This window comes from Eschrichtius robustus, chromosome 8 (genome assembly GCF_028021215.1).
Source record: "Eschrichtius robustus isolate mEscRob2 chromosome 8, mEscRob2.pri, whole genome shotgun sequence".
In the NCBI taxonomy this organism is placed as follows: Eukaryota; Metazoa; Chordata; class Mammalia; order Artiodactyla; family Eschrichtiidae; genus Eschrichtius; species Eschrichtius robustus.
Genome location: NC_090831.1, coordinates 91,039,840 through 91,060,834, shown reverse-complemented (window position 1 = coordinate 91,060,834; position 20,995 = coordinate 91,039,840).

The following is a 20,995-nucleotide window of genomic DNA, read 5'->3' as shown; positions in this document are numbered from 1 at the left end:
ACCATCTTCATACACAAATACACGCAAACACAGGCACACATAACTAATAGCATTTACCATGTGCCAGGAGCCATCATAAGAATGAGAGTGAGGCATTCTGTTTATGTCACTTATATTTCTCACCCACCTAGAAGACTGCGTGGTATATGGTAGGTGCTCAACAAATATCTGTAAAATGAACGTTTTACGCGTAATAAGTAAACAGGCAAGAGAGGTTAAATAACCATCCAAAGTCGTGGAGCTAGTACGGAGTGGAACTGGAATTTCAAACATAAGCAGTCTTTTAAGGGGTTGTTTGCAAAACTAAAGACTGGCAAGAGGAAGAGAAACAAGAGTATGAACTTACAGGAAATTAGATGGTACACAGAATGGGTGGCAGACTTGCAATTACTCAGTCTGGAAGAGACAAAAGCTCAGGTTAGAACTGTTTTGACCTAGTAAAATATAAGCTGTTTTGAAAATATTGCTGAGTATCTCAGGTTAGAAGAAGAAGAGAGGTGAGAAGAACTCTAAAAGTGATAAATCCTCAGGAAAGCAGAATTTCAGTTCAAAATAAGAGGAATTACTGGTGTCCAACAATGCAGGTAGGACATATAGGAAACAAGTGACGCCACCTCTTTCCACTTCATTCATAGAAAGTATTCAAGCAGAGGACAAAGAAGAGATCTCTTCATCAAGTGGCAAGTTAGGTTTATGGCCATTAGGATTTTCCCAGTTCAAATATTCCTTGTCTTAAGTAGAAACAGGAATCCAATAAATACATTTTAAAGCATCTTCGCCATCTTACGTACCACCAAGTCATAAGTTGGCTTAAGTATTTGAGAATATTTGGATATATTTGCCTGGTTTGAAATTGTCCTTTTTTTAAAAAAATCAAAATGAAGACTGAGAAAACTAGGTACAGACAAAAAACCCAAGAGAAAAACGTTTGCCAATCAACCCCGCCTATAAAGTCTCCAAAACATCACATATTCAATAGCATCTAAAATTTTATCCTAGCTAATTTTTCAGGAAGTGCACAAATTCAATAAGAAATGTTTTTAATCAGTCACTTACTCATCAACATGTCTCTAAGCTATGGAAATTAGAAAAAGTTTCTCACAAAGATCAAGGGGTAATATCTCACAGTAGCAGGTCAGTGCTTACATATGGGTTTCTTATTTCTCTGTGGATCCTTCAGAAGAATGCAGTCAGTACCAAGATATAATGTAGCTGCTATGCATAAAGTTACTGGAAATGATTTATTATTCTCTCCAGCATTAGGTTTGTGGAACTTGCCATGTGATAAATATTAAGAATATTATATAGAGAAACCTGAAGTACTTTATGTCATCAGAATCTATACCGGTGATTATTATTACCAGTGTTATTGATTTTTGGATGTGCTTTTGGTACCCTTAGGGCCAGGACATAAGCACCCTTATGCAAATGAGAGAAAAGGTTCCTGTTGGGCAGATCGACTAAAAACACCACTCTTCCTGTGTCTGCCTTCTCCCTTTCCTCTTCCCAGGGTCATAACTTGGCAAACAGAGCTTGAGGTAGATTCTTATGCCTCAGACAGACACCCTTATGAGGACATGATCTGAACAGATACTGGTGGAAACCTGGGTAGATTTTTAACCATAGAATGTTTCTGACTCTGAAAAATATATTTAAGATAAAAATTGAAAGAAAAACATTCTTTTGCAATTCATTAACTATCCTCCACTCACTACCACTACACCACTCCACACCACCCCCCAGCACCAAACAAATGGGAACAACCCAGAACCAGTGACTCTCCAGCTAATTATTTCTTACATTACCTTCTCAAAACCTAGCACAACTGGTTAAAAAATTCTCACAACTGGTTAAAAAGCTAAAGTAGGCCAGATGCAAATCACTCCTGCTCAAGATTAAGCCTACTTTTTCCTTTTGATCCCAAGGGCAGGCTTGCTCCGCTGGAGTTGAGGTATTCCAAACTTACGCCATGGCTTTTTACCATTGATTTATTATTGTTTTTTCAAACCTCAGTTTTTGATCTTTTCTTGCTCTTGGGTACTACAGATCCTCAAGGTATTGTTTTTAACCCCACCTTCTAGACCTTAACCTTCCTTCACACTCCTGATAATTAATAAACTATCTAATCTTTCAACTATTATTCATTAAACATCTATCATATGCTTGGTACTAGACTAATTGTTGGGAATACAAAAATAATTAGGGTACACTGCTTATCCTATCAAGCAGGGCATTCCTAAAAATAGACACGTGAAAATAGTCTTACAAATTCAAAATATGAAGTAATCAGTCTTTCAGGTAACGTAACTGAGACTCAAAGAGAATTAGGTCACCTGCTAAAGTGACAGAACTGAGGACCCAGGTTCTCCCAACTCTAATCTAATGCTATAAACAGTACTTTGTGATAGGGTCATTCTTTCCATGTGATTAATTAATTAAATGATTCATTTATTTATTCAGAAAGTGTGCTTATGAACAGAACTATGTTAGTCATTGTGGCAAGAAAACTATAAGATGAAGATGCAGACGGTGAACTCAGAGTTTACAAATTAAACCAAAAGGCAGAGAAAGAGAGAGAAAGGGGAAAAAAAAGGAAATGAAGAAAAAAATATGCCTTGACTTATATAAAGTGAATGGCTTAGATTAAATTCCATAAATTTCCTACACCTTTGCTTACATTTTCTGACATTCACAGCACACTATTTACAAGGGTTTCTAATTGACAGATGTGAAAGGTCATGTTGAGCAGCTAAATTTGCACATACATTATATTTCTTATTTTGACATTGTTAGAGTATGTTCTTTTTATGTACCATGGAGACATAGGAACATTTTATACATTTTATAATTTTAAAATAGCTCCATTTCAAAGTAATAAAATGGATCAAGATATTTCTCCACAGTTTAGCTCTTACAGAAGAACATGCTAGTTTGAGCTCCTACTTTAGCTAATGGCCTTTACCTGTTTATCTGGTCAACCAAGCCAGAACTAGAAAGGTTATGCGTATTCATCTCTCCCTGCACAGCTCCAGATCCCATCAGTCAATCACTAAATTAAGTGGAACCTCTTTTGAAACCACTCTCCCCTCTTCAACTACCACAGCATTTATATAATTTTCACCTAGACTATGGCATTTGCCTCCTAAAATACCTTTCTGCCTCTGGCCTTGATCCACTCCAATTCCTCCACTTTATTGCTATAAGAGTGATTTTTATACAAAACAAATCTCTGGGGCTCAAATCTCTTTATTGATTTCAATTTCCTACAGAAAATGGTTAAACCTCTTGTACGTATTTCTCCTGACTTCTGCCTGCTTTCCAACTTAATCTCCCCTATTGCCTCTTTGAACTCTTAATTTCCATCTATACAAATATCCTTGAATTTCCTCTAAATATTTCACCTTTCAGAACATATGCCCTTTGACATCTTTGCTTAGAATGACTTTCACTTTGCTCGCCTGCCAAAAATCCATTTTTCTTCACTCTACCTTGAATTATGTCATCATTAGTAGTATCCTTCCAATAAAAACCACTTTTTTGTTGCCATATTTTCCTTCCCTGCTAACCTATGAGATTTTGAAGAAATCTGACTTGTTCATCTTTGTATCCCCATATTTAAGTGTAATATATGACACAGAGCACTCAAAAAATGGTGGTTGAATTCAACACTCTAATATAGAGTGTTTCTAAGGATGACTGGATTTTTTAGAGTTTGGGCATTTAGAAAACTGTATCAGAGATAGAAAAGAACTAGGTTGTTCTGGATTGTCTGTTGACAACCTGACACAACTGCTACTTTTTCCATTCAAGTTTGGGAAATTTATTTCACAGAATCCCCTTCTCTGTGTGTTTTCACGTTGACATTTTCCAATGAGAGGATCTCACAAACTATTTGGAAAGCGGAAGTGAGGTAGAAGCCATTATTCTTAGGGGGCCATGGGAATCAAACATGATGACCTCATTCACCGTGGTGCTTCTTCAGATCTCTTCGTGAGCTCCCAATTTGAGGTTTCATGTGTATAATTTCTCAAACATCTTGCAAGATTTTTCACTCATGCTAGTGCTTCAGAATGAAGTGATTAAAGAGAGTTTATCTTCTAGCTGCAGCTTTGCAGACAAATCTCTACCAGCTACACACAAATTTGTATAAATTCAATTCACATATTAAACCATTTATTCCTGTAATACTTGTAGTGGCTCAGTTTTCCTGGACAAAGACAGACTTATATCGCTTTTGGTACTAAAAGTGGATCCAGGGGAATAGAATCTTAAAGATGGTAATCTAGAATTGGTTCTATAATATGATTAGATTTAAAGGCACTAATAACCTCACGTCAGTGGTAAATATGATATAGACCACAATACACAGTTGTAAAATAGTTTCTTAAATTATCCCCTGGAGTCAGGTGCCTACAACTTTGGGTGACCAAGTACCTGCCTACCTACAAAAAAAAAAAAAAAAAAAAAGATAATATAAAATATAAGGACAGAGTGGGGGCAGGGGGAGATGTTTGGCTATTTTAACTGCACAGGAAAAGTTGGAAAAAAGTAAATGATGAGGTCAAGGCTTTAAATTCCCATCTCAAGTCCTGAGTAAGGAACCAGAAACACCTATGACTACCCTGAAAGATTACCTATTGCTTTTAGTTGCAAGTTTGAAATTTTTGAAAACCAAATCCAAAATCTAATACTGCCAGTGGCTGAATTAAAATGAGTCAAATTCATAACTTCTTGGGATTTCTTATAGTATGTCTATGACACTGATTGGGAAGGAATGAAACCCTAAAGACTGAGATAGAGATATCGGGATAAATTCCAATGAAGCTGAGGACCTTGAACCCCCAAATTCCACCTAGTAGGAACCTCCTCTGTCTGAGTAAATTCAGCTTCTCTTACTAAAGAACATGTAGCCTTATGGGAGAAATGCTGATTCTCATAACAACCCACTCCATCACCTCTCATTGATTCTAAACCTTTAAATGGATTCAAGCCTTGAAAAAAAAAAAAAAAAGAAGTCTTACTCTGGAGGTGATACTACACATACCAAAAACATTGCAATATTTTGACAATTTACATCAGTGGAAACTGGGGAAATTATCTTTGGAAATGGACACTAAGGATGTTAAAACAGGGAAGAAGAAGTACACTGTACGATTCAGCTGGATTTATTTATATGAATCACTGACTGGTGATTTTGGATTCACTGTGCTACCCTGAACAATTGGGAATAACTATAACACCTTGTTTGGTTGACTACAACTGGGTCCCTGTGGTGGCCAAACTGAACTGAAGAAGGCAGTATCCAAAGGCTTATGGAGACAGGAATGGAATCATTGTTCCACTGCTCACACTCACCCCTTTCTCCAAGTTTTTCAGAAATACAGTGATGACGGGGAAACAAGCAACCTTGAAAGACTTTAATGGCTATTCTTTGCAAGTCAGGAATGACAGAGAGAGGCTATCAGTGGAGCAGACTCCCAGAAAACAATGAGGATGGTGGGATTCTGAAGTGGCGAGGAGCCACGTGATGAATTTAATTGCCTCTAGAACTTAATTACCAGGGTCAAGGTAGGCATGGTTACCATAATGGGTAGGAGGGACAATGTAGACATGTAGAGATCCTCGTCTGTGGCTAAATAATTATATTCCTAGGACTAATAGAGATGAACAGACTACTACATTAAATCTACTTGATTTGTATAAGCACAAACCTTTGGGACTGGTGAGTAGAGGCCTGACTTGCATTTTCACAATAGTCGTGGTCCTTATTCACTTCCCAGACTTGAGTGGTTTGCAGACTCAGAGCACCTTAAATGAAAAGGAGGCTTGATTCCCTTGAGTGAGGATACAGCTACACTGCCAAAAACATATGTTGTAAATTATCTATTTAGATCTTTCCAAAAGAAACCGCAGCCATTTATTGGGGTATTTGTGCTTTAGAAAAGAAATAACCAAACATCTTGGAGATTACTGGACACTAGGTTTGAGCTAACAAATTCCTGGGGAAACAAAATAGCACAGTGATCTACTTTTCAGAAAGAGGGCTTAAGAGAGCCAGGTGATTGATGCTGTTTAACCATCTACAGAGGGTCCCTCGAGACACCCTGTGGTCATGTTCCTTGTACTAAAATGTAGAGCTGAAATAGATACACTCAGCCACATGGGCGTCCAATTAACAAGATTGATCTGGCTATATCAATGCTGAGTGCCTGACCTACCAACAGTAGAGACAAACCATGAGCCCCTGGTATAATAGTATTCTACTGCGGGGGTTTGGGGGCAGACAGCTATATGACAGCAGGTTAATTATACTTCTTTCATGAAAGGGGCAGTGATCTCTTCTTACTGGATTAGACACTTAAGCTGGATTTGAATTTGTCTTCCCTGCTCGAAAGTTTTCTGCTGGTTTAGATTTAAGTTTCCAATAAAATAATGATTCTGCAAGGAGATAAAATAATGGCTCCATTAAACTAAAAGCTAAGAATACCACCTAGTCACTGTAAGTTCCTTGTACTATGGAATTAACAGACAAAAAAAGTGGTGACTCTAGTGACTGGTGCAGTTGGGTTGCTAAGACACAATGGTGGCAGAAAGAAGTATGCCCAATGTGATAGGCAGACTTCTAAGATGGCCCCAACGATCCCCACCATTTGATATTTATGCCATTGTGCAATCCACTCCTTTTGAGCGTGGAATGAATGTAGTGACATTCTTCTAACCAGTAGGGTACAGCAATGGATTTAGTTTCTCACAGAATGTGTTGCTATTTCATTATTAGGTTACAAAATATTATGACTTCTATCTTGTTAGACTCTACTGTCTTTCCAGCTCGCATAGTTTGAGGAAGCAAGCTGCCATGTTTGCTTGGCAAGGAACTGATGGAAGCCTCTGGCCAACAGTCAGTAAGGACCTCAGGTCGTCAGTCCAACAGCCCGTGACAAATTCAATTATTAAGGGGATATGGCATGAGGAGTAAAACAAGGAAGATGTAATACCAGCTTATGCCTATGTGACCACAATGCAGAAATAAGGACTATTACAGTGATATGTATTTTCTTGCGTCTATATACACACACACGTACACATATTTGCATTATTTATATATAACATTCTATATAATACAGTTATAATATATAGTATGATATAATTATTAGTCAGATGCATGATGTAGTTATTATCTTCATTTGAAAGTTTAAAAGGATTGTATGAGTGCCAAGTTGACAAAAGGGTAGACTGTGCTGGATTGTGCCATGTCATCTTGGTTAAGCTTGGAACTACGACTAATGGAGTTTATAAGTGAAAGAACTTAGTGTTAAGATAAAGCAGACGTGAAATAAACAACATTTTTCTAGGGAGATCATGAGGGAACTGACTCAGTATCTTTGCTCAAGTGGCTAGTAACTTTCTCTGATCTTTTAGATACAGCCTTACAGATCATCCTTCCCTCAGCTACTCCCACAACTATGAAACACTTAATTCCTATATTAAACCCCTTGTTCCTTTCATACTTGTGACTGTTATCTTCAGCAAATCCGCACTGATATACTCAGTAAAATCTGTATAGTAGTATATGTTTTTTTAAAATTTAGAACTTGTATATTTGATTTTTTTCAATTTACTACTTTAATATAAGCTTGAAAGTAGTGAAGAAGTACAAAGATGTATTAAAAAAAAGTTTGTCATCTGCTCCACGTCCCCTCTCCCACCCCATCTTCCTATCATGAGCAAACCCATGTCTTGTGTGTATTTTTCCATACATCTCAACTTGCTTATTCAAACTTATACAAGCATCTTCACGCATATAAAGGGATATTTTAAAAATCCCCTTTGCTCAGTTGCTTGTTTTGCCATAATAAAATCATACTGTAAAAAGAATCTGCAACTTTGGCAAAATCTTTATGTAGATCTACGTACGTATGCCTTTTTGCTACTTTCTAAAATTAAAATCATATTAAACATATTTTTCTATATTCTGCTTTTCTTATTCATAAATACTTTATGGCAATCCCTCCAAGTCAACAGGCATAGCTGTAATTCATTTGTTCATTTAAATTAAGTGCAAAATATCCCATAGTTTGGCTGTTTCATTATTATGTAAGCATTTTTCTAGCACCAAGCATTCACATTGTTAACAGTTATATGCCATCAACATCCATGTGAATACCTTAATTTGCTTTTATTTATATAAGATAGTTATGAAACACTGAGTTATCTATGGCTAAAGGTTTGTGGACTTTTGATGATTGCTGCCAGGTTGTTTGCCAAAAAGTTTGCAGCAATTCATATTTCTACCAGAATGTATGAGTGCCTGCGTTTTTTTATATTAATTTTTAAGTTTTGTTACTTTTGTTTGCATTCCCACAACTATTAATTAATTTAATAATTTTTCATAAGTTCATTGGCCATTCGGTTTGCTTTTTGTGAACTGACCACATTCCTATTGGTTTGTCTATCTTTACCTTGTCTATTGGTAAGCCTTCTTTGTATCGTATAGAAATGTCCCCTTTGGCTGTCATCTAGGTTGCAAATAGATATTTCCAAAATCTATGTCTTCTTCAAATTGACTTTGCCTATGCTATTTTTTGCAATACTAAAGTTCTATATTTTTATATACTCAAAAGATTCTTTTTCAATCATACAGCTTCCAGTTTCAGCTCCCACATTCAAATAGCCTGAAAGGCATCACTCCCATCCTTACAACAAGAAAAAGCTATACAAACTGAAGATCAACAATTTTTTTGAAACCATCAGAGAACCAGAGTTGCAGATAAATTATCAGCCCCAAATCTGGAGAGACAGGTGCCTCAAGGAAGAAACAGCAACTGAAATCTGCTTTCTTGGAGCAGAAGTTGCTAGAACAATAAGGTGGTGATAGGAACATTTAAATGTAATTTTGATGAATTACTGGAGGCTGATTATGAACAAGTGAAGAATGAGAAACTCCAGGGGCAACCACGCTTTTGGGGCTTATTCTCCCAGAATTCCACCAAGTCCTTATGCTGAGGATTCTAGGAAGATCCCCAGTGGCTCTGGCAGGGGGAGGGGAAGAGCAGCCATTGCAAAACCAGCCCAGAAACTTGTCCATAACAAATGCCTACACTCCAGAGGAAAGAACTTAAAAACCTCTGCTAGGGGAAGGGAATTGCTCCCACCCAGCTCCCTCCAGCCTTCCTGTCTCACCTAATTAGGGGGCAGGAGATATATAGCAATCAGGGGTCACAGATTCAGGAATAATGGGGCAAAGGAGAAAAAAAAAAAAACAAAAAACCTGTGCCACTGGAGTACAGTTTGTGAGTATCACAGTCCTGAAATATAAGTCCACTGAAGGACTGAGATTTAATTACAAGATTATAGAACACTCATCTTTCCCCATACCTTAGCAGCACACCAACAGGGTTCCAGTATAATAACAGTGGATTATATCTGAAAAATATATAACACGCAAACTCTTTAAGGAGGAGTACTTAGGAAAGTCTTAAGTCAAAAGGGAAGATAAAAACAAGGACACTAGCGAAATCTGAAGCCTCTGGAACCTGTAACTCCTATTTTAGTCCAACTCCTAGCTATTAAAATATGTTACTATATTAATAATATGTTATATTATAATTAACATGATATGTTAATTCATAAATTCTTGTACTAAAGGCCTATTTACTTTATTTCCTATTACCTTCTACAATGTGTCCAGCTTTCAACAAAAAATTACAAGGCATGACAAAAGGCAAGAAGAAATATAGTCTGAAGAGACAAAGTAAGCATCATAACCAGACTCAGATGTAATACAGATGTTAGAATTATTTTAAAAAATTTAGATATTATTATTAATATTTTAAGGGCTCTAATGGAATTAGGAAAAAATATGCAAAAGCAAATGAGTAATGTAAGCAGAGAGATGAAAACTCTAATAAAGAAGTAAAAGGAAATGCTAAAAACCAAAACCACTGCAAGAGAAATGAAGGATGCCTTCAATGGGTCCATCGCTAGAGTAGACATCAAGAGGAAAGTTCATGAGCTTGAATATAGATCAATAGATACTTCCCAAACTGAAGTATGGGAAAGAATATGGGGGGGAGGGGGAAAGAACAGAGCACCCAAGAACTGTGAGATGAAGTCAAAAGATGTAACATACACATAATTGGAATACCAGAGGAAAAGAGAAAACAGTCCAGAATAAACATTTGAAGTTATATGGCTAAGAACTTTGTAAAATTAATGACAAACACCAAACTGCAGATTCAGAAAACTCAGAGAACACAGAGCAGGATAAATACCAAACAAAAACATGTATTCCATATTCGTATTCATATTCTAACTTCAGAAAACCAAAGACAAAAATAAAATCTTGAAAAAACCCAGAGGCATGGAGGGGCCACCTTTCTTATCTACAGAGAAACAAAGGTAAGAATTACGGTGGATTTCTCATGCTAACACTAATCAAAAGAAAGCTAGAATAACTATATTAATTTCAGTCTAAGCTGACTAAAGAAAAGGGGGGATTAGCAGAGATAGAGGCATGATATAATGATGAACAAATAAATTCACCAAAAACCATAATAATCCTAAACATGTATACAACTAAAAAATATGAGGCATCAGCTGATGGAACTGAAAGGAGAAATAGATAAGTATTTTGGGTTTTGTTTTCCAGTTGTAGTTTTCCTGTTAAGAATGTTTCCCAAATTTAGAATAGGGAAGTATATATGTAGATATCCTTCAAGCCTTGTATTAGGCAATTTTATGTACACGGTAATATGTTGATAAATGTTTAACAACTGGCTCCAGGTGGGGTAGAAGTGGAACCTCTGATTTGTAGCATTTGCCGATTTCTGTGATGTACATTTTCGACCACTGCCAATTTCAAGTTTTAACATGATATCCCAGAATACGGAGTTGGGAAAAGATGTGCATGATTGTCTTATGCAGGTTGTTATGAGCTAAACTCCATCATGCTACTGAATATGTCCCTAAGATTGTTCCCTTAAAAAAAAAAAGGTCATTACTTTTTTCTTGAATTTTTAATATATGATGTGAGACAGAAGTGAATAATTTTATGTTCTTCTAAATATATATTCAACTGTGCCAGCACCATTCACTAAATAAGCCATTTTTTCCCCACATTGAATTTAAATAGCACTTTTATTATGGTAACAAAAAAATCATATATACTGTGAACTATATCTGGATATTATTATGGTGTTGTCCTTTTTAATTTCCCCGTTCTGTCCCCATATCAAATTGATTTAATTACAGTAGCTTTATAGTTCTGTATTTTGGAAAGGCAAGGCTCCCATTAGTATTTATAGTTTTTAATTATCTTTAGGAATTTACATTTATTTGAATTTTAAAATCATATATTTCAATCATTACAAAATGAAGTTCTATGTATATCATTAAATTTACACATTAATTCAGATAAGAATGATATTTTCATGATATAAATTTTTCTTGAAAAACCTTTATTATATTTAAATCTATTTTTTATTTATTTTTAATCTTATTTAAAGTTATTAGTAGGCATCACTGTTGACTTTCAAAGAATTTTCTGGAATCTATTGGTATAATCATGTCATTTTTACCCAACAATAAGAGTGATATTTTGAGTCATGTTGACAAATTTCCTGTTATTGAACCACTCTTGCATTACTGAGTTTTCTTTGATAATATTTTTTTTTACAACTTATTAATCAGATAGCTTTGCCTGTCATTTTCATTGGGGCATTGCATATATTATCTTTTATATTAAAGTTATATAGCCTTCATAAAGTAATTAAGAATTATTTATCATTTTCAATAGTTTGACATAGTTTAAGTAACATGGAATTTATATTTAAAATTTAGATACAAATTGGATGTGAATCCACCTGTCCTATTTCATTTTAATGGTAATCTTTAATCGTTATAATCTCTTTTATGTTCATCATTTAGTCAGGTTTTTCTTTCTTTGGGGGGTCATGTTTGATCACCTCCTTTAGTTTTTAAAATTTCTTGCCATAGAATTGAATAGTTTCTTATGATCTATTAATCTTCAATATTTGTGAGTTTTCTCATTACTTATCAAGTATATTTTTACTCTCTTGTTTTTTAAGAATTCTTCCTTTGGTATGGCATTTAACACTTTTTCTTCCCAAAGATCTAATTTGGGATTTAGTTTTTCATGGTATAATGCTATCATTTTTTCCTTGTTATTTGTTTACATTTTATTAACTTTAGCTTTTGTATTTATTAATCCCTCTTCCTGTTTATGTTTATTTTATTATGCAATTCCCAATTGCTTGAGATAAACAGTAATATTCTTTTAGTCTAATGAAGGTATGTAAGCTTATTAATTTTCTTTTGATTATAGGTTTTTCTTTGTGCCCTGTAATTTGTGGTGAAATGTTTTCCTTTTTATTCCTTTTTCCCTTGAAAGTAATTTTATTTTTTTATATTCCCTAAACCAAAGGTTATCTGGAATGTGTTTCTTAATTTCTAGGATATTAACATTTTTGTCACCATTTACTTTATTTCATTATTTATTTTAAATTTTATTATGTTTTGAAGAGAAATTGTAGCATTATTTTTGTTTTTTGAGGTAAAGAATCTAGTTTTGTAATTGTTCATGGATATATGCGAATATGTACCATCATTTCATATATAAGTATATAAACTTTGCATCTTGATGTATTATGTAATGTATATATAGGTATGTTATTTCATTCAATTATTCCATGACTTTACTAATTTTTATATGTTAAGTATTTCCAACTATAAAAGGAATATGTTAAACTCGCTTATCATTATTTAGCAACATGGCCTTTCATTCAAATTAGTTTTATTCTCTGTATCAGCTCTAATATTTAGACATACAGGATTGTGTTCGTTACATCCTCTTCATGAATCATAGTTTTTACTGCTCCCTCCTATCCTCTTCATATTGTTTAGTGTTCTTAATTTAAATACCACATTGTCTAATATTAATATTGATATGACTACTTGAATTTGCAGCTGCCTTGTGTCTCTTTGCCCGATTTCTTTTTTTTCAGCCTGCCTTTATCACTTCTTGTGAAGTGTATATTTCTGGGTTTTGCATTCTAATCCAAACTGAATCTCTGACTTAAGGGGATTTAAAGCCATTCACATTTAATATAATATCTTATATACTTGGCTGTATTTCTTCCATTTTAATTTATGTTTACTATCGTCCTTCATGCCTTCCTGTTTTATTGATCTATATGTTAGCTGGTATGATCAAGCTGGTATGATTCATCCCATTTATCCCCTTTGTTAATTTAAAAATTCTTCTTTACTTTTTCTACCAAGAAAATAGATTCCTAAGTTCACGCACATTGTTGCAAATGGCAGAATTTCATTCTTTTTTATGGCTGAGTAATAGTCCATTGTATATATATATATACTACATCTTCTTTATCTATTCATCTGTTGATGAACACTTAGGTTGCTTCCATATCTTAGTTATTGTAAATAACACTGCTATGAACATTAGGGTGCATGTATCTTTTTGAATTAGTGTTTTCATTTCCTTTGGCTATATACCCAGGAGGGGAATTGCTGGGTTATATGGTAGTTATATTTTTGGTGGGTTTTTTTTTTTTTTTTTGAGGAAACTCCATAATGTTTTCCATAATGGCTGCACCAACTGACATTCCCATCAACAGTGTACAAGAGTTTTTAAATGGAATACAACCTATAAAAATGTTGAATCACTATGTTGTACACCTGAAACTAATATTGTAAATCAACTATATTCAATATTTTTAAAATGAGCAGAAAAAAACTCAAGTGAAAACAAAGCAAAAAACAGATTCCAAAAATAAAACACATAATTTGGCAGTTATTCTCAACTATCACATAAAAATAAGGCACTCACCATTCCTCTTCCAACAATGTGTCTTTTCTTATGCCCAAAAGATAAAACTTATAAAAACTATCTTTACTTTTTCCACTCTAAAATTGCCCTTAGAAAAGGTTTTTTCTTCATCATTATCCCTCTCACCTCAGCTCATAGATTTTACCAAATCTTCTAGTCCTTCCTGTCCTAGATTATTTGTAAATGTTTCATTTGCCTCATCATTATTTAACATTATCTATCTATTAATATATTTATTTATCCCCAATGGGGTAGAAGGCTCATTGCTCATTACTGTTTCTTCTTTATCATCTCCTCTCTTGATGTCTCCTTTGGGATTCGTTACTTGGTTAAATATTTTTCATTTGTTTCTTTTTTTAAAATTTTTATTGAAATATAGTTGATTTACAATGTTGTATTATTTTCAGGTGTACCGCAAAGTGATTCAACTTGGTCAGAATCTTTACCCAAGTATTTTCCTCATTTAAAGTATGTGGTTGATATAATTTTTGAATACTGTATATTATCAAGTACCTTTCTTTCTCCTTAACAAGTGAATGCTATCTTAACTAGAATAATGGATTCTCATGTTCAGACCTTCTCACCCAAGAGTCTCATAGTTGTTATTCCATGGTCTTCCAACTTCTTCACTCAAGTGTTTTGTTGTTTTTTTTTTTTTAATTTTTATTTATTTATTTATTTATGGCTGTGTTGGGTCTTCTTTTCTGTGTGAGGGCTTTCTCTAGTTGCGGCAAGTGGGGGCCACTCTTCATCGTGGTGCGCGGGCCTCTCACTATCGCGGCCTTTCTTGTTGCGGAGCACAGGCTCCAGACACGCAGGCTCAGCAATTGTGGCTCATGGGCCTAGTCGCTCCGTGGCATGTGGGATCCTCCCAGAACTGGGCTCGAACCCGTGTCCCCTGCATTGGCAGGCAGATTCTCAACCACTGTGCCACCAGGGAAGGCCCCGGTCTTCCAACTTCTAATGTACAAATTAGAAGTCTGATTTCAGTCTGATTCTCCTTTTACGTAACCTATTATTTACATCTGGAGGCCAGGAGAAGTCCTATTCAGCATCCAATTCTACCGCTCAGCTTCTGTTACTTTAAGCTTGAGAGTAGCATATCTTCTTTCATCTTTTAGCTATCTACAAATAAAGCTGCTCTACCACCTGCACTGTTTCTTCCTTTTTTTGTTCGAATGTCAAAAAATTCAAACAAAATGTGGGACAACAACCGAAGTTGAAGTAGGAAGTTTTTCCCTGCCTACCCTGAAATTATATTATAGGCTCGTGAAAAATTAGCAAAGGTAAAAATGGTGAACTTTTACTCATACAGCTAAATTCTGGGCAGCAATTTACTTACACTTACACAAGACAGATGCCTGCAAAAGAACCAGGCCAGCAGCACTGTAAAATAATTCAGGGGAAAAGTGTTTTTAATAATCACAATTCTGAGTTACTCATCAAACTCATTCATTGTATATATCCCAAGAATGTTTTATAACTTTCAAATGCCATTGCTACCACTCAGAGATTTGTCACTGTGCATTCTTATATTTGCTTGCAAAACCATCTGTCTTTTCAATTGGCTTTATGCCATAGAGGGGAGTTGCCCAATTGTACTATGAAGTGTTGCACTGTGAAGCATTCATATAAATATAATCTTAGGCTTGTGCCTCAGGCATTTACCAAATGTAGTAGTAAAGCAACTTTATTTCTTTAGTTCTAGCAAATGTAAGTATCATTGAGTGTTTAGAGGACAGAAATATAAGTTCAAAAATATTTCTATGACTTGCAAACATAAAATTCTTTTTCTATGTATTTTTTCTAAAACATCTAAAGATATGGATTTCACATTTAATGTATGCACTTGAAATTATTATGTGAGTATATGTTTACATGTGCACATGTGTTTTCTGTGAGGTATGAATGCAATATTATTTTTTCACACATTGAGCTACTTTTTTCAAACACCGTTTCTTGAACAATTCATTTCTCCCCAGTGATCTGCAATGATATTACATCATATGTTACATTTCTATATATGTATGGGTTTATTTCTAGATTCTTTGTTCTGTTCTGTTTGGTCAATTTGTCTTGATTGCCAAAGCTTCATAATAAGTCAATTTCTGGTAGAGTAAGCTTTTTTTTTTCCCCCTCAGAATTATCAGTATTGGTCAGACTTTTCCACAAACATTTTTATAATCAGATTTTATGTTTCAAGAAAACCACTAGCAGGACTTTTATTGACAACATATTGAGTATATAAATTATTATGGAGAGAATTAACAATTGTTTTGTTATCAAGGCTATGCAATTAAGTTGTTTCTTAACAGCCCTGAAGTGGATGAATGTGGTCAAAATGATAGACAGTCTTTAAAATTTATTGAGACTTGCTTTTATGGACTGGTCTTTCCTCATGGCAGAAAATAAGTTCTAAAGTTATTCATTAGATACATGTTGTTCCTATAGCTAAATTATTTATATCTTTGCTAATATTTTTCTGATTGTTCTATCAATTCCTGAGTGAAATATATTAAAATTTCCCATTATCGTGATGCATTTGTCTATTTTTTCCCTTGTAATCCTTTCACTTTTTGCTTATATTTATTAGTAGTTTCATATATTCCTGATGAATTTACAATTTATTACTCTGTTCTACCTTCTTTATAACAATGATTTTTTAAAATTTGTCTTGAAGTATACTTCCTTTAAAATTTATGCAGATATAATAGCTTCCTATTGATTAGTATCTTCTTGTTATATCTTGGTTTATCTCTACATTTACTTTCAACCCTCTGTGGCCTAAGATTTCAGTTTACAGTTTTGTTCTTTTGTAGAGTATAAAATCAGATTTTTTAAAAAATTTTATTTATTTATTTATGGCTGTGTTCGGTCTTAGTTTCTGTGCAAGGGCTTTCTCCAGTTGCGGCAAGCAGGGGCCACTCTTCATCGTGGTGCACGGGCCTCTCACTGTCGCGGCCTCTCTTTGTTGCGGAGCACAGGCTCCAGACGCACAGCCTCAGTAATTGCGGCTCACGGGCCTAGTTGCTCCGCGGCATGTGGGATCTTCCCAGATCAGGGCTCGAACCCGTGTCCCCTGCATTGGCAGGCAGATTCTCAACCACTGCGTGCCACCACCAAGGAAGCCCAGATTTTGTTTTGTACCTTTTTAGCAATCTCTCTCAATTAGGTACTTTAATTTGTTTATATTTACTGGTTCTACTTATCTATGTCATTATGGATCCATTTGATTTTTCCAATCTTGTTTTCTATTTTTTTCCCACATTTAGAAGGATAAAGTTTGGTAAATCTGCTATTTTTTATTCTGCTTCATCTTTCTATTTGTTTGATAGTTATACCGTCTAACTTAGGGATAAGCAAACTACAGCCCACAGGTCAACTCTGCCCTGCTTATTGTCATAAATAAAGTTTTATTGGAACACAGCCATGCTCATTGCTTTACATGTTGTCTCTGGCTGCTTTCATACCACAGTGGCAAAGTTAAATAGTTGTTACAAAGACCATATATGCTTGCAAGGTTTGAAATACTTACTGTTTTTACAGAGAAAGCTTGCTGACCTCTGCTCTAATCTATTATTTTTTGTGAGCATCCTTAAAACTTTAATTTGCATACTTAAAATCCAAACTTAATTAACATGTTTCTTGTTCTTATTAAAATTCCAAAATTATTTGAAACAATAAATGTTTTTTATATATATATAATTTAATAATACCAATTTCATTGCTAACAGAAATTTCACTGCTTACTAATCTCATTCCACATCTTCACGAATTTCAGTCTTTTTTGCATTCACATCTTCCTCCTGGGATCATTTTCTTTTTTTTACAGATCCTGTTACTGGTATATTCTTTCATTTTTATTCTTTTAAACTGCCTTAATCTTGCTCTCTTCTGAAATAACTATTTATAGGTACACAATATTATTTTAGCACTTATTTTTCCTCTCAATAGTTTGAAGAAAATCTTTTATTATTTTCTTGCTCCCATTATCACTATTGAGAAGTTTCCTATCAGGTTATTGTCATCACTTTGTAGGAATCTTTCTTTTCATTCTGACTTCCTTTAAGTTCTTTTTGTCTTTGACTTCTGCATTTTACTACAAGCATAGATATGGCTTTGTTTTTACTTATCCTATTTGGAATTTACTGTGAATATTCATGTCTCTCATCTATTCTGAAAAGTTCTCAGCTATTATCACTTTGAATGTTGACTGACTCATTCTATATATTGTATCTAGAAATACACTGGGACAAACGAAAGAATTTATTTTATTCTCCTTGACTCTTAACCTCTCTTATATAAATTTGATCTCTTCATACCTCTAAATTGAAGTCTGCCTAATTCTTCAGATCTGCCTTCAGTTCATGAATTTTCCCTTCAGCTGTATTTAATCTATTATTTAACTATTTTATTTTTTAGTGTTAAATGTCAATATTTATGTTTTTATTTTAAATGCTATAGGTGTTTTCAAATTTGCCTAATTACTTGTAATAGCCCTTATTCCCTTTTTCATGTTATTAACTTTGCCTTTTATTTCTTAAATATTGTATTCATTTTTAAAGATATATTTTGATGATCATTTTAGTATCTAATGTTTTTTGAGCTCTATTTCTGCAATTGAAATTTTCTTCGGATTTTCTCTCATGGTGGGTGGCTTTTTCCTATATTTTATTAAGACCATTTATTTGGCTGATTACATCTATAGTAATCTTGAAAGGCGTCACTGAAGCTATATTTCATAAGAATAATTTGCTTTTGTTTATGATAGGCACTCTGGACTATTCTAATCTATCATATTTTAAAGTAGATGATTGACTTTCCTGAAGCATGATGTTTTGTATGGCAAACAGTTCTTAGAAAATCTATTTTTCCATAATACTGGAAGAAAAAGCCAATTTTTCCTTTACGTAATGTTAACAAAAGAACTATTATAGTGTTCCAAGAAAATTTTCTTATTATCATTGTTTAATTGTATATAAACAGATGTCTATATTCACTTTTAGAGCTAGAAGAACATTTCCACCTCTCCATTACTTTGCATTAATAAGTGCTAAGAAAATTATAGGGTAAGAGATTGAATACTGTTTTATGAATCATACTGTTCCCTTCTTTTTTTGTGGAGTAGGCTTATGGACATAGCATATAATTTTCCTCAAGTGTACTGATTTTGTCTAAGGTTCTTTCCATTTTTTCCAATTGTTTCCAAATCTTTCAGCTTGCCTTTTTACTTTTTACCCCCTCTTCTCCTCTCATCTAAATCACCTGTGTTATGAACAATTAAGATTCCTATTTTTCTATTTACTATGTCAGGTCACCAACCCACCTGAGCATCTCCTTTGCTTTCAAGTGTTTTTTGGCAGTGAGCCTGTAAGATAGGTCAAAATATCTGTGAACTGTTTTTCTGTTGCTCTTCTTACAGTATTAACTTTTTATAATATCACTAAAGACCTCTAGTCAAGGATAGATGTCCACTGCTTAAGGGATCTCGTTGACCAAATGACACTTTATCAAAATATTAAGGTACTGTATTTGTGGGGCTTGAGTTATTTTAATATAAAGGGAAGATTTTGTAAAAACAAAAATAAATTAACTTTTGTTCAATTTTTATATCTTTTAGGAGCAAAAACAAAAATAAAGCAAATTTACTGTGCATAATTTAGACTAGTTTCTATAAGAATTCAATAATTGTGGTTTTAAGTTAAAAATATCCGTTTCAAACCACTGTTGTGTTTCTAAACAGACCTGTATTGATGTCCCTGAGGAAAGTCTAAGGAATTCATAAGCCAACTATTAATTTAAAAAATAAACGCCTTTGGGAACAACTCTTAAATCCCAACTGGTAAGCTGCTTATAGTCTGAAGTATGTTAATATAAACTATTTTTTTCTTATTTATTAGATACATTCTTCTAAAACATATAATAAGTTTTAACTTAAACATAAGCAATATAAATTAAATGGACAACTAGGTAATAAAATCAGTTCAAGAAGGTCAAATATTATTCAAGTATTCTGAATTAAAGGAGATTTCCCTTTTAATGAGTTTACGGAAAATTATCCAGCATTTTTTTGTCTTAGACATTGAAATATTTCAAGTTTTATCCACATAAAAATAGATAAAATGGAGAAAAGTCCATATATATTGTTTTATTTAGACCCTTCTGTTGCAATAAGGTAGCTAAGTAAGGGCTGGATGGGTAGGTTATTAAAGGATACATATGGAACAGTAAGTGAGGTAGAATTTCATGAAACAGGAGCTAAAGCAGACCTGGACCTTATTGAGAGTAGCATTCTGGATCCAAAGCAGATTAAGAAATCCTACCAGTAGGAACACGTAGATGATAATCTCTTCTTTTGATATCTGTTCCAATCTCTTCTTCTGACATCTGTTCCAATCTTTTCTTCTAACCATGAAAATCTGCACCCTGTAACTCTATTTTTTCACCTCCTCATAGTCTCTGCTTAATTAATGGCTTCTTCTCTCTCATGCCTTTGGTTTGTCATCATGCCTTATGTTCCTGTTCTACCTTATGTCCTCGGCAATATACTCATTCAGCGCCATCTCCTTCCTCTTCGTGACATTAGTCTCAGAAAATTTCCCAGGTCAATTTTCTAAGAGGTAGAATCTAACTGACCCAGTCATCTATTTGTATGAGGCCATATCATGGGATCCTGAGCAGCCTACTACTGGCTGCTCACCACTGGTTTAATTAACCATGGCAGGAGGCAGGGAAAAAGCCATACTGTAGAAAACCTAGGCCCACAATACTGCCCATCCCCTTAAACTATGGTTGAATTCCTCCTTAGAGGGGGCTCTATGCTTTTCAGATATTTTGAGGTAACTAGCCCATGAATGTAAGAAAATACATTTCTTCCCGGTTGCCAATCAGTATTTTCTGACTGACTGCTCTATGTTATAATAAGAGTTTACAAAAGAAATGACATCTCGGTCCTGACCACAGAAAACTTATAATGCTGCCTCATTCAGCTCTCAATTTAGAGAATCTTATGCCTCTAAATATTTCTTTCAATGGCTACACTTATTTTCTTATTTCTTTGAAAGTAAAAATTCAATTGACCCATCTTCCTTAAACTTCTTTCCATTTAAAGTAAAGGATAGCTAGGCT